The sequence below is a fragment of the Tasmannia lanceolata genome, unplaced genomic scaffold (genome assembly GCF_043159265.1).
Source record: "Tasmannia lanceolata isolate RefF3 unplaced genomic scaffold, GAP_Taslan_0.1 ptg000015l, whole genome shotgun sequence".
Classification (NCBI taxonomy): Eukaryota; Viridiplantae; Streptophyta; class Magnoliopsida; order Canellales; family Winteraceae; genus Tasmannia; species Tasmannia lanceolata.
The window spans coordinates 53980143-53993687 of NW_027518692.1; the positions used below are offsets into that span (position 1 = coordinate 53980143).

At 40.5% G+C, this 13545-nt stretch overlaps 1 long non-coding RNA gene across 1 annotated transcript; it reads right to left on the reverse strand.

The window, feature by feature from the left end:
- Window positions 1-3342: 3342 nt before the first annotated feature.
- Window positions 3343-7688, reverse strand: LOC143892431 (uncharacterized). Its single transcript, XR_013255493.1, has 2 exons — window positions 7289-7688; window positions 3343-4445 (listed from the first exon to the last, which is right to left on the reverse strand). It is a non-coding gene; the product is annotated as an uncharacterized LOC143892431 (long non-coding RNA).
- Window positions 7689-13545: the final 5857 nt, after the last annotated feature.

Sequence of the window (13545 nt, forward strand, 5' to 3'; positions counted from 1 at the left end):
CGAGAAATGAGGCGCCGTTCACAAACGGGCTCAAGGAGAACACGAGACCATTCACAAATGAACTCGAGAAATGAGGCGCCGTTCACAAACGGGCTCAAGGAGAACACGAGACCATTCACAAATGAACTCGAGAAATGAGGCGCCGTTCACAAACGGGCTCAAGGAGAACACGAGACCATTCACAAATGGACTCAGAAAATGGGACACCGTTTACAAACGGGTTCAAGGAGAAGACGAGACCATTCACAAATGAACTCGAGAAATGAGGCGCCGTTCACAAACGGGCTCAAGGAGAACACGAGACCATTCACAAATGGACTCGAGAAATGAGGCACCGTTCACAAACGGGCTCAAGGAGAACACGAGACCATTCACAAATGGACTCAGAAAATGGGACACCGTTTACAAACGGGTTCAAGGAGAAGACGAGACCATTCACAAATGAACTCGAGAAATGAGGCGCCGTTCACAAACGGGCTCAAGGAGAACATGAGACCATTCACAAATGGACTCGGAAAAAGGAGACACCGTTCACAAACGGGTTCAAGGAGAAGACGAGACCATTTACAAATGGACTCGAGAAAAGAGGCACCGTTCACAAACGGGCTCAAAGAAACAAGAGAATTTTTATGAACTTGAATTTGTCGTAGGATTGGATTTTTTTGAATTAAGGATTTGGATTTGATAAATTTTTTATTTTTGGGAAATGAGGTACCGTCCGTAAACGGGCTCAAGGAGAAGACGAGACCATTCACAAATGGACTCGAGAAATGAGGCACCGTTCACAAACGGGCTCAAGGAGAAGACGAGACCATTCACAAATGGACTCGAGAAATGAGGCACCATTCACAAACGGGCTCAAGGAGAACATGGACTCAAAAAATGAGACACCGTTCACAAACGGGTTCAAGGAGAAGACGAGACCATTCACAAATGGACTCGAGAAATGAGGCACCTTTCACAAAAGGGCTCAAAGAGGACATGAGATTTTTCATGAACTTGAATTTGACGTAAGATTGGATTTGTTTGAATCGGGGATTGGATTTGATGAATTTTTTATTTTTGGGAAATGAGGTACCGTCCGCAAACGGGCTCAAGGAGAAGACGAGACCATTTACAAATGGATTCGAGAAAAGAGGCACCGTTCACAAACAGGCTCAAAGAAACAAGATAGCTTTGATTGATGAATTCAACAACGAAGAATTTAGAGTTTTTTCATGAACTTGAATTTGACATAGGATTGGATTTGATGAATTTTTGATTTTTCAGAAATAAGGCACCGTCCACAAACGGGCTCAAGGAGGACATGAGACCGTAAATGGACTCAGAAAAATGAGACACCGTTCACAAACGGGTTCAAGGAGAAGACGAGACCATTTACAAATGGACTCGAGAAAAGAGGCACCGTTCACAAACAGGCTCAAAGAAACAAGATAGCTTTGATTGATGAATTCAATAACGAAGAATTTAGAGATTTTTCATGAACTTGAATTTGACATAGGATTGGATTTGATGAATTTTTGATTTTTTTGAACTTAATGAAATCGAGGATGTTATAGATCGTGCCTGACAAAGATATCGGAAACTAGGACTTTGACGAATGATGAAACGGCAAACCGAAGAACCATTACTAACAAGAATGGATTAGAAACACTTTTATGAAACTTCAACAAGATTTTTCTCAAAGAGACTGCTGGTCTTGTCTTTGGGGATTTGGATGACTGAAACCTTGAACAAGACACTTGAAATTGGTAATCTAGAACAACGGCTCTCTTGGATATAATCATGGAAAAGTGGGACTTGCCTCTTGATAGGTGTTTAGATAAACATTTCTTGACCAGGAAAGTATTTAACTAACTGGAAGGAAATTCTGAATTTTAACGGTTCATCTTTCTGAGAAATTGGCTCGACCATCATTGCATCTGAGGCTCTTCCAAGCTTAAGATGCCTTCCTGGGGTATGATCTTTTTACGGAAGCTGGGCTTTCTGATGTTTCTACTTCTGAATTCTTCTGGGTTGATCATCTTTGAAATATAGCTGTTTGACTAGATTCTCGAACTTTTTCAGGTACAATCGCAGGGAGCTGACGAGGCCGGGCCTCCTTCACCGAGACAGTTGCATCATTTGGACATATGGATGACGATTGACTCTTTTTAAATAGAAAACTTAGATAAAAGGCACTACTCAAAGGATTGAGGAGCTCTAAAGGAGTGAACATAGAATAACAACGATTGATTAACTACACTGACAGACACAGTAATGCTTCTGACTTAGTTAACGTTTTATTTGGTAAGTCTACCCTTTCAAGGAATATTTTTTTCAATTGGTAAACACTGGACTTTTTCCTTAAAACAGTAATGCCTCAATGATTTAATTACAACTCCTAGGATTGCTTAGCTCCAATGCCCCCAGTTTTGAGGATGTCACTTGAATTTGTTTGAACTTCAATTGATCTTCAGTCCTGATACCGGCTGTAACCTTCTTATAAATTTGCTTGAACTTCAGTTGATCTTCAGTCTTGATACTGGCTGTAGCCTTCTTATAATGATTCTCTTACCGTGACCAAGTCACCTCTTCAGGGTTTTTAACTTGGCGGACCGTGGTAGCCTTAACTTTTGCCTGAACCGTCTTTCTAGGTTTTCGATTCAGCAGGCTATCCCCTTAGCTTTTGCCTAAGCCGCCCTTTCGGGTTTTCAACTTAACAGGGGAATGATCTTAAATTTTGCCTAAACCGCCCTTTCAGGTTTTCAGTCTAGCAGATCTTCAAACTCCATTTTTTTTTATTCATCATCATTTTTTTTTTTTCGGGACCTAGATCATTAGTTCTGAACATCGGAAGGACTTTATAGGTAGGATAGGGCTTTTCAAATAATGGCTTAAGGTTCAACAAAGATTTCGACCGAACCTGTGAACAGGTTGCCTACATATCCCAAGGTAGGAATCAGGTCGTGTGTAGTTCAGGGCAAATGCCCCTAGTTTGAAAATAAATTGTTTGAAGGTTAATTGATTTTTCTTTTTTTCTTTTCTTTCTGGAATAATTATCTTCTCTTCTTTTGGAACTTGTCCCTCTTTTTTTTTGGAACGATTGATTTTTCTTTTTCTTTTTCTTTTGAATCGACCGAACTCGGTTTAACCGAGCTGCCTACGTACCCCAGTGTAGGGATCAGGTCTCGTGTAGTTCGGGGGAATGCCCCAAGTTTGATGGGTTTTCAAGAAAATTTGATTTAGGCTCGAAGGGTTTGCAAATCGGTATTCTTTTGACATTGGGTTTTGATTTTGGGATTTAATCGGCCAAAGGAGGCCTTCCGATGTTCAGATTGGCTAGAGTCCGTCTGGTACTGATTATTTTTTTCTTTTTTGTTTTGTTTTTTTTTTTTTTTTTTTACGGAGTTTGACGGCATTTCCAGGTAAGAGATAATGGATCTTCTTCTTCCAAGATTCTAAAGTGTGCTTTCGACTTTCATAGAGCGAAACTTGTTCTTTGACATCCTCCATCTATGGATTTGTTCTGATGATCACTTTTCAATGCTTGCTCTTGAACTTCTTATCTTGAATTTGTTGGCTTTATGTTATGAATTTGAGAACCAAGGTCATTAATTGGAAATATGAAAGCTGTTTCCACTCCATGCCCCTTGTATAGCATATATCTTCTCACTTTCTTCATTTTCTTTGAGCTTTCCAACTATGTCTTGCCCCTGGTATCGGTTGTAGCTTTTCTAGACAATCATCTTATTCTTGAAATAATTATATCAATTCTTCACACTCTTCAGAGGGTAATGTATTTTCAATCGGCATTTACTGAATCAAAGTTTCAGTGCCAGCGTTTACCACTTCAATTTCATTTTTGAAAAGCTGGGATTGGCGCTCCTCCTCTTGTTCAAATAATTGCTGTGACTCAAGTGGAGTTTCGTCAATTTTGTCCTCATTTGAGGAGGGAGTCTTATTTTAAGATCAGAAGCACACTTAAGAAACAAACACAAGTGAATTATTGGACACGACCTATCCTGAACATGCTCAGGATTCACAACTCTAAATAAGAAAGGGAAACAGAAGATAACTTGCCTGGACTAGGCATTGACCTTTAACTGTAAGACCGGACTCAACAATTATACTGACCATGATGACTGACTCAACATAAAATAGTAAGTGACTAAAACTTTAACTGCTGCAACTGTTTGGCGTTGAAGGCTCGGCGAAGGCTGGTTCGTTCTGAACATCATCATGGCTGATACTTTCAATTTTGGACAATGATGACTGATTCGCATAGGGGAATGCCCCTAGCTCAAGGATTCTGAGAGTGAACTCTGAAGGACTTAGCAAAATAATCTTGAAAAGGTAGCCCCTAGAGGAGGAAGAGACCAGGGGTACAAGCAAGATTGGATTATCTGGACCAGGCATGATCAGATCATGAGATTGCATAATCGAAAGATTGTGAGATTGTGCTCCTGCCAGTTAGGGGATGGCATGAAGATACGATCGAATCGTATGGCAGAAGAATGAAAGACGCACGATCAAGAGATTAGATGAGATAGCATAGGATTGCTTTCAACGGATAGATCATGAATGACTAATCCTGTGAGATCTTTGGAAATGATGGGATTTATATCCTAACCCAAAGGGAAATTTTTTTTTTTTTTTTTTTCACATTTTATCAGTGTTACTTGAAGGCATCAACCCTAATCCTAATCTATCGGAGTGGAGAGAGAATCTCGACTTATGACTTTGTTCGTGTATCTAAGGACCGATCGTGACCATTGGAAGATGGACCACGGCCTAATCTAGACACCAATGGGTAGGATATCCTAAACTAGGCTCACACACGTGATGCACATGTGTTCGTATACTACATGCATGTGTGGGTTAATCTAGGGGTAAGGCCAAGAGTTCCCTTAGCGCGAATCCCTGTTCGATATACTGTACCAGTGTCCGGCGTATCAGTACGTGAACAAGAGATCCGTTTACGTACCATAAAGGTACTAGGCTAAGGGTGGAATGCTTCTCTAGCACAGAGGCACCAGGTGATGAAATCCCAGTCAACCATGCTAGATAACACTCCGGGTTCCTAAAATAGGACGTGTGTGCACGTGAGATGCAAGAGTTTAGATGCAAGTGATGTAAGTGTGTGCAATATGTTTGCGCAATCTATGATGCCTTCAGGTTTTGTTAAATTAAGTTTGAGTAAAATGTGATGAGAAAATAAAACAAGACAAACTAATCTAACAAGTATAGAGTTTTTATGAGCCATTTAAAATTAAATTCAAATGAATTATCTTTTGAAGTTTTAATGAAGTTAGGTGATCCCCAGCAGAGTCGCCAGACTGTGGTACCCGGATCCCGCGAGAGGGGTGGGGCGCGAGCCGCCGCGCCTCCTCTCTTGGTCTCTTGTATCCACGCGATTGGCGTGTGCATTTTAATATTGATTTGAATTCATCTTTCATGTGAACTTGGGATCACTAAGGCAATCCGAACTCCACACGAAAGAGAATGACAGAGTCGCCACCTAGATGTGGGATCTAGGACCCGAAATTAACCAGAAATCTAGACTCGCTACCTGGTTACGAGAATGGAAGGTATGGGGAGTTATCCGCCACATGCACCATTCCTGCCCGATAATCGGTCTTCGATTCCAAAAGCTAATTCTTTTAAATTTATTTTAAATGGCTCATTCAACTCTATGTTAATGTGCGAACTAAGTGACATGCATCCTATGATCTAATTTTAATGTGAATCCTAGATGTGTATCTTGATTTATTAATTTGTCTGGATTCATTCTAAGTGAAAGTTCTCCTAGAATTCTAATTTCATGGAAAATCCTAAGTGATTTGATTAAGCATTTACAAGAAAATTAATATACAAAACACCACAATTTGTTTGTGGTGCCGACTCGCGGGTGGTATGCCATCAGACATCCAAGCTGCCTACGTACCCAAGCCTCACTGGGATCAGAGTCGACGTAGTTCGGTGCACCTAAGCTAAGCTACTTATGCCTAACTCAACTAGGACACCGACCTAGACGGGATTGACTGTTTCAACAGTTTTAGGAGAAGTTATTTAATTCAAGTTGAGGATTTTATTATCTTAGGATTTCATTTAAGATGCTATATGATTCTCATCTAAATGCAAATGGTCCCTTAGACTAATGCAGGTTTGCCTACATCCTAGTTTACTAGGCTTGTCCTAGGGAAAGATTGGGTGACTAGTGTAACTAGACCTATGGCACGGTTGCTATACATAGCAAACGTCCGTGATGAGGCTGGACTCCTAACTCTAGGACTCCCTAAAACTTAGGACACAACACGACACGACACCATTGTTCCTAAATTGGGCTCTAAGGGTTCTTACGACGGAAACCATAATCCAATGGTTCCGAGAGACACGAGATGAATCGAGATGATGAATAGTGTGAGGGAATGGGAAAGATAGAGAAAGGTGCGACTGAACTTGGGAGTGCCAAATTGCCTACGTACCCCGTGATGGGGATCAAGCCACACGTAGTTCCACTGGGGAGGTTGCTTGGATTTTGGAAGACAGAATTGGTATTTGGATCTGGAATCGGGTTTGTATTTGAGCATTGGACTTGAGATTCAGAAACATTGATCTAGCAATGGGATTTTGGAATTGGGAATTTGCATCAAAGAATTGAGCATATAGGAATCATCAAGGGTTTGAATTTTCGGAATTCAAAGTGGGCGGGCTTATGAGATTTGGCCAAATGGATTCAGACATGCGACTCGGATTGTGTTGGGATATGACTTGGTTGGATTGGGTTAATGGTTAGGGTCAAGTGAGTCAGGTCTAAGTTAGGAGCAAACCCGAGACTAGCCATGGTCTAACTAGGAGGAAGCAGGGTACAAACCAGGGTGCGGACCAGGGTGCACCAGGGTGCGAACCAGCAGGGAACCAGGGTGCGAACCAGCAGGGGAACCAGGGTGCAACCAGCAGGGAACCTGGGTGCAACCAGCAGCGAACCTGGGTGCGAACCAACAGGGAACCAGGGTGCGAACCAGCAGGGGAACCAGGGTGCAACCAGCAGGGAACCAGGGTGCAACCAGAAGGGGAACTAGGGTGCGAATCAGTAGGGGAACCAGGGTGCGAATCAGTAGGGAACCAGGGTGCAACCAGCATCGAACCTGGGTGCAACCAGCAGCGAACCTGGGTGCAACCAGGGTCTAACCAGAGGCTAACCAGGGGGAAAACGGACCCTACATGCTTCCTAACATGGTTTTTCTTTTAAAGTAAAAGATATGCATGAAAACAGACCCTACATAGAATTGAAATAAATGCCTACCTCTTTGGAAACCCACTTTGTGTTTGATTTTTCTTTGATGTTAATTCCTTGAAGATGATTCCTTGCTTGATAATGACTGCTTTTGATATATATCGCCCAACGTATAAAATCACCCGATCCGGCAAGGATGGCCGAACCCTTGAAGAGATGAGGGAGAGGGATGAATTTTCTAAGAGAGGGGTTCTTTTTTTTTTCTCTTCTTCCTTCCCTTTGGATGGTGGGATGAGAGGGTATTTATAGGAGAATGGGATAGGAGGTTAGGTGAGGTTAGGTGAGGTTAGGTGAGGTTAGGTAAGGTTAGGTGAGGTTAGGTGGTTAGGTGAGGTTAGGTGAGGTTAGGTGAGGTTTGGATGGTTAGGATGAGAGGAGAGGTTAGGTGAGGTTAGGTGAGGTTTGGATGGTTAGGATGAGAGGAGAGGTTAAGTGATTTTGGATGGTTAGACCCAGGTCAAGATCTGCCATTGATCTAACGATTTACGGAAATCGGGTCTCGGAATGGAATCAGGGTCCGGGCTATGAAGTGACCCTAGCTTATTTTGTCCCGATTGATGATCCGTAAAATCAGATCAAGATATTAATGACCTAAAACATATAAATCAATGATAGAGGGGGTTCTCACATGGATTTAACACACTAATTTCTTTGTTGATTAAAACAAAACAAAATGGGGTGTCTACACCCTTAGCTACTAAACGTGCTTTATATCGAGCTATAGATCCGTCAGGATTAAGTTTCTTCTTCAATATCCATCTACAGCCCACAGTCGTGGCCCATTTTGGCAAATCGACTAGCTGCCAAGTTAGATTTTGTAACAGAGAGCTCATTTCATCATCAATGGCTTCTGCCCACAACAAAGAATCTCTAGATCTCATCGCTTCCTTATAGGATGATGGATCATTCTCCAAATGGTAGGTCACAAAGTCCCCACCAAAAATTTTGGGTACTCTAATTCTTGTAGAAACTCTTACAGGAACTGACTCAGACATCAATTTGGGACAAGTGTCAGAAGTGACTGGTTCAGACTCAACTGGCAATTCTGTAACCACCTCTATATCGCCTGGTATGGTCAAACCCTGATCTCTGAGAAATTTATTCTCAAAGAAAACTGCATCTCGAGATTCTATAACCATATTGGTTGATAGATCCAAAAATCGATCAGCAGCACTATCTTCTGCACCTCCTAGGTAAACACAAGTGTTTGTTTTAGATCCCACTTTAGGTCTCCTAGGATCTGGTATCCTTACATAAGCAATACAGCCCCAAGTCTTAAGAGTATTATATCTACAAGGATGTCCATGCCATAACTCATAAGGAGTGGAGGAACAGTTTGAGCGTGGCAATTTATTCAGGATGTGATTTGCAGTCAAAGTTGCTTCTCCCCAATAGCAATTAGGAATGCCGGCTGTCAATAACATGGAGTTTAACATTTCTGTTAACGTCCTGTTCTTACGCTCAGCTACACCATTAGATTGAGGAGAGTAAGGAGCCGTAATTTCAAGTATTATGCCCTGAGAGGCACAGAATTCCTTGAACTCTGTCGAAGTGTATTCTCCTCCTCTATCACTCCTAACTCTCTTAATTTTCAGGTTCAGTTGCAATTCAACTCGATTCTTGAAAACTTTAAACTTAGCAAAAGCTTCATCCTTTGATTTTAACAAATAAATATGACAATATCTTGACATATCGTCTATAAATGTGATCAAATACTTCCGACAACCTCTAGTAGTAAAACTTTTAAAGTCACAGAGGTCAGAATGTATCAATTCAAGAAGTTGTGTGCTCCTAGAAACCTGACGAAAAGGTTTTCTAGTGATCTTAGTTTGAGCACAAACCTCACACTTTTCAAAATCATTTGACATATCTAAAGGTATACCATAAGTTTTAGCAAGTTGGACCATTTTTTTGTAGTTTACATGTCTCAGTCTGTTATGTAACAACTTAGGAGCAATCAAAGGTGAACTCACTTGACTAACAGTCTCATTTGCTAAACTCAATCTATACATACCATCTATCAAGAAAGCACATCCAAAATAATAAGAGTTAACTGTTAAAGTTAGTATTTTACCTGAAGAAAGGGCCAGGTTCGCAGTACCAGTGTGAGTGACCTCTACATCTGCTCCACTAGCCACTGTAACAGTCTCCTTTACTTGGGTAATATCAGTGAGAAGTTTCTTTGAGTTGCAAACATGACAAGTGGCACCTGTATCTAACCACCACTCAGAAGAAGTACTAGCCTTCCCTTTGTCCAACATGGCAACAAAACTTTTAGGTTCAGTCTTATCTACCATCATAGTAGCTTGCTTCTGTGGTGTGTCAGATTTAATCTTTTTAGGTTGCCTACAATCTGCAGCAAAGTGACCCCACTTCCCACAGTTGTGGCATTTGCCCTTCTTCTTCTTAAAGATTGGCTTTTTGGCCTCAAACTTAGGGGTATCACTTTTGGTTGACTTGGATGACTTAGGAAATTTCTTGGGATATAACACAGTGTTAGCAGCTGACTGTTGCTGTCTAACAATTTTCAAGTTATTCCTAGCTTTATTCTCATCTTCGATTCGAATGAACCGTTTGAGATCATCCAGTCTCACTTGCACTTTCTTTCTGTACATTTCTGTTTTGAAAGAGTGCCATGCAGATTGTAACTTGTATATAATTGCACCTACCAGAAAAACATCAGGTAAAGGAATATTCTCATTGGCCAATTTAGATCTCAAAATTTCTAAATCAGATATTTGAGGAGTGATTTCCAGGTTCTCTTGGAACTTGAAATCCATGAATTTGTCAACAAGGTGAGTCTTGGACAATTCTTCCTCTTTCTTGAATTGAGCATATAAATGATCCCAGATTTCTTTAGCAGTGCCAAATTTGCTGTAGGTTTCTGCAAGACGATCTGATAAACAATTTAATAGGAAGTCTTTGCAAAAATCCTCATCCTTTTTCCATTGAGATTCATCAACATCTTCTCCCGTATCAGCAAAGGTACTCAGAACAGTATAGAAAACATTCACATATTTCAAACCGAATTGAGTCTTTCGCTTCCAGGAACTGAACTCAGATCCTCCAAAGGATTGAAGCTTGACCATCTCAAAGGGAATAGCAGTCTTTTTCATTTTATAATCACAAAAAAAAAAAATAGAAAGAGTGCACCTGATTAGTGAATCGCGAGAACCCAAAGCCAAGAAACCGCGAATCAAAACGAATACCCGAATCCGAGATTGCTAAGATGAAACCCGCCACAAGAGATTACCACCAATGTAATAACCGGAACCCAAACAACTATTGGGGTTTACGGGTCAACCAGCAGAAAATCAACCAAGGCGAAGACCGGGGCTTTCTGTCTCAGACCAGATGAGTTGGTGAGAAATAATTCTCCAAATTTCTCACCCTTTATTCTGCCGCTGCTTTGCCTCCATCGATGAATATCACACACAGAGCTCGCAAAGCCCTTTTGGGTATCACACAGATATCACACAGAGAAAAATCGTTCAGAATCTGTCACAAAGATCGCGTCAAAACCCTCTAAATTATAGGCGCACAAACAAAGTAGAGATCTTCAACCGAAATTCAATCGGCGAGAGGAATCCACGGCAGAAAATCCATCCACGGCAGAACATCCACAAAGTGGGTTTTGTGACAGCAGCACAAGCATCCACGGCAGCTTTGCTTCAAGATTGTTAAGGCGATGGGGAAGACCAGAGAGTCGGTGGATTGTTCGGATAAGCTCTTTTGTTGCTTGAAGCATTGCTCTCAAAGCATCAAAGTGGAATGCTTGGACAGCTGCCCCCAGCCCCTATTTAAGGATATAAATATTAAAGGGATAAGGAGAGAGGAGGTTATGGGCTTCAGCCCATATGGGCCCAGCACCTGTTCCATTATCTATGGGCTTATATATTTGAACATATATCCAACAATTGTGCCCTCCAATCTGACCTCGTTAAGCTGTTCTACACCTTTCAATGCCTGATTGGCAACTCCTCTGCTGAAAACCCTTCTCTAATTGCCTCTTGCAGATCAATATTTCGATGGATGTTCACTTCAACAGCTAGAATGAAGTTTGTGACTACCTTTAATTTCCAACGAAAATCCCCTTCCGCTGTTGACCCATTCCTAGAACCACCATTATGCCGTTCTCTTTAACTCTTGATTTGAGAGGAAAGTCAAATAGTAAAAGGTGACTTGCATTTGAAAATTTTGCAGTCGACAAGGACGGTTACATTAACAGCACGGCCATGCCCGCTAGAAATTTATTTTTCAAGATAAATTAGTGTCTCAAGACGGTGAGAGTAGAGTTTTTTGTTTCCAGATTTTTAGCCACTTCTCACCCTCATCTCAGTCGTGCCCTTTCAAATCTCTCTCCTTCTCCAACCCAACCCACCCTACCCGTCTCTCACCGCCTGGAGACACTAATTTATAGTGAAAAAAAATAAAAATCCTAGCCAAACATGGCCTAAATGGCAACCAAATTAGACATGGAAAAGGAAAATATGTGCTTTTACTTTTACTGTCCCATAAATCCCTATTTTTGGTGCAAGTAAACGAAGCCCTGGGAAATTTCCATGTCATGTTCATGAGATTCCACCCATTTCTATGAAACCAAACGAACCAAACGAAGCAAGTTTGCATGAATATGATATTTAATTTACTTATATTTATAAGGTATTTAATGTTAAAGAAAACTTTACATTTTAAATCATTGTTTTCCCATTATGTACAGTATTGATGGTGTTTTATGTGTCTCATTCCATAGGATATTTCCAAAGGCTTGATTATGTTGACTAGAAAAAAAGGCATTCCACATTGCGTGAGATCGAGAGAGGGTGAGAAAAAAGTAGTTGAGTGGGCATTGCTTAAAGAAAATGGTATTAGTACGTGTAAGAGAGGAGTAAAGGAAAGGTATAAAGTTTTAGATTTTCTAATTTTATTTGAGGGTGAGAGGGTTTTGGTCTAACCCCTCTACCCAAACCTCTCCAAAATGCAGGAAGCCACATCACTTTAGAGAGAGAGAGAGAGAGAGAGAGAGAGAGAGAGAGGGAGTAAATAAAATATATTAAGATTTAGTTATATATTCACAGCCTATATTTTATAGATTTTTATTTAGTATTTATTTCTTTTATTACTACTTTTAGTGTCGCCATCAAAACAGCGTAGTATCTAAGTTAAGGACAGCATAGGTAGTTTAAGGCAAATGATGAATGGTTTTAGTAATTAGCAGGAATTTTAGAGAAACTCTTGTTAATAAGCTTTAGGCCATGTGATTTTGGTAATTTGCCCTTTTTTTAAAAAAGAAAATGTAATCTTGTCTTTTGTTAGATCTTGTTGTTATTTTTCTTGTGAAAAAAAAAAAACCTATTGGGGGATTAAGCCTCTAGCTCAATGGCCAAGACTTTGTTCTTCAACCTCAAGCTGGGAGGTTCAATCCCTGCTTACCCACCAAAAGTTAAAAACACTCGGTGGGGGATTGAGCTTCTAGCTCAATGTTCAAGGTTTTGTCTTTTTAACCTAGAGATCAGAGGGGGGATTGAGACTCTAGCTCAATGGTCAAGGCTTTGACCTTCAACTTAGAGATCGGAGGTTCAAGTAGAGACAAGTTGCTATTTAATTTACTCATCATCTATTTTTAAGCCACACATCGGAGTATTTGTTTCTTTTACCGTAGCATGCCGTTACGGCGTTACAGGTTTGATGCTCCCTAAAGACAAAACAAAGAGAAGGCCAGATCCACGTACTCTGTCATTGACAATGCTCCAGCTTCTTTATGATCTGTTCCAAGACCACCTAAGTTGTCTCTGTGATGGTACACTTCTTACCATTCGATTCTCTTTCTTCCTTATCCTCACGTACGTTTTATAGTGATTCGTGTCGCGAACAGCGAGGCCACGGCTTCCACCACTTTCATAAAATTGCTGCCTTTTACAATTCATCATATTTGACTCAAAACTTTAAAAAAAATCATAGAATTTGAGGAAGATGAGGTGCATGAGATTCAAAAATATTTATTAAAAAATCATTTTTTTTATTAAAAAATCATAAATTTTGAAGAGGAGTAGATGCATGAGATTTAAGAACACTTATGAAAGTTTAATATTTTATGGAAAATGACCCATGTCATCCTTGTTCTGATGATGGCACTCACTATCGGATTAAACCTATGTAGTTGGTTGTTAATTGCTTTGGTGTTAGTACCTTTTCTTGTAAAGCACTCTCATTAGTTGTTTTTTTTTAATGGCAATGGATTGAATTAAATAAAGTCTTGGAAGACC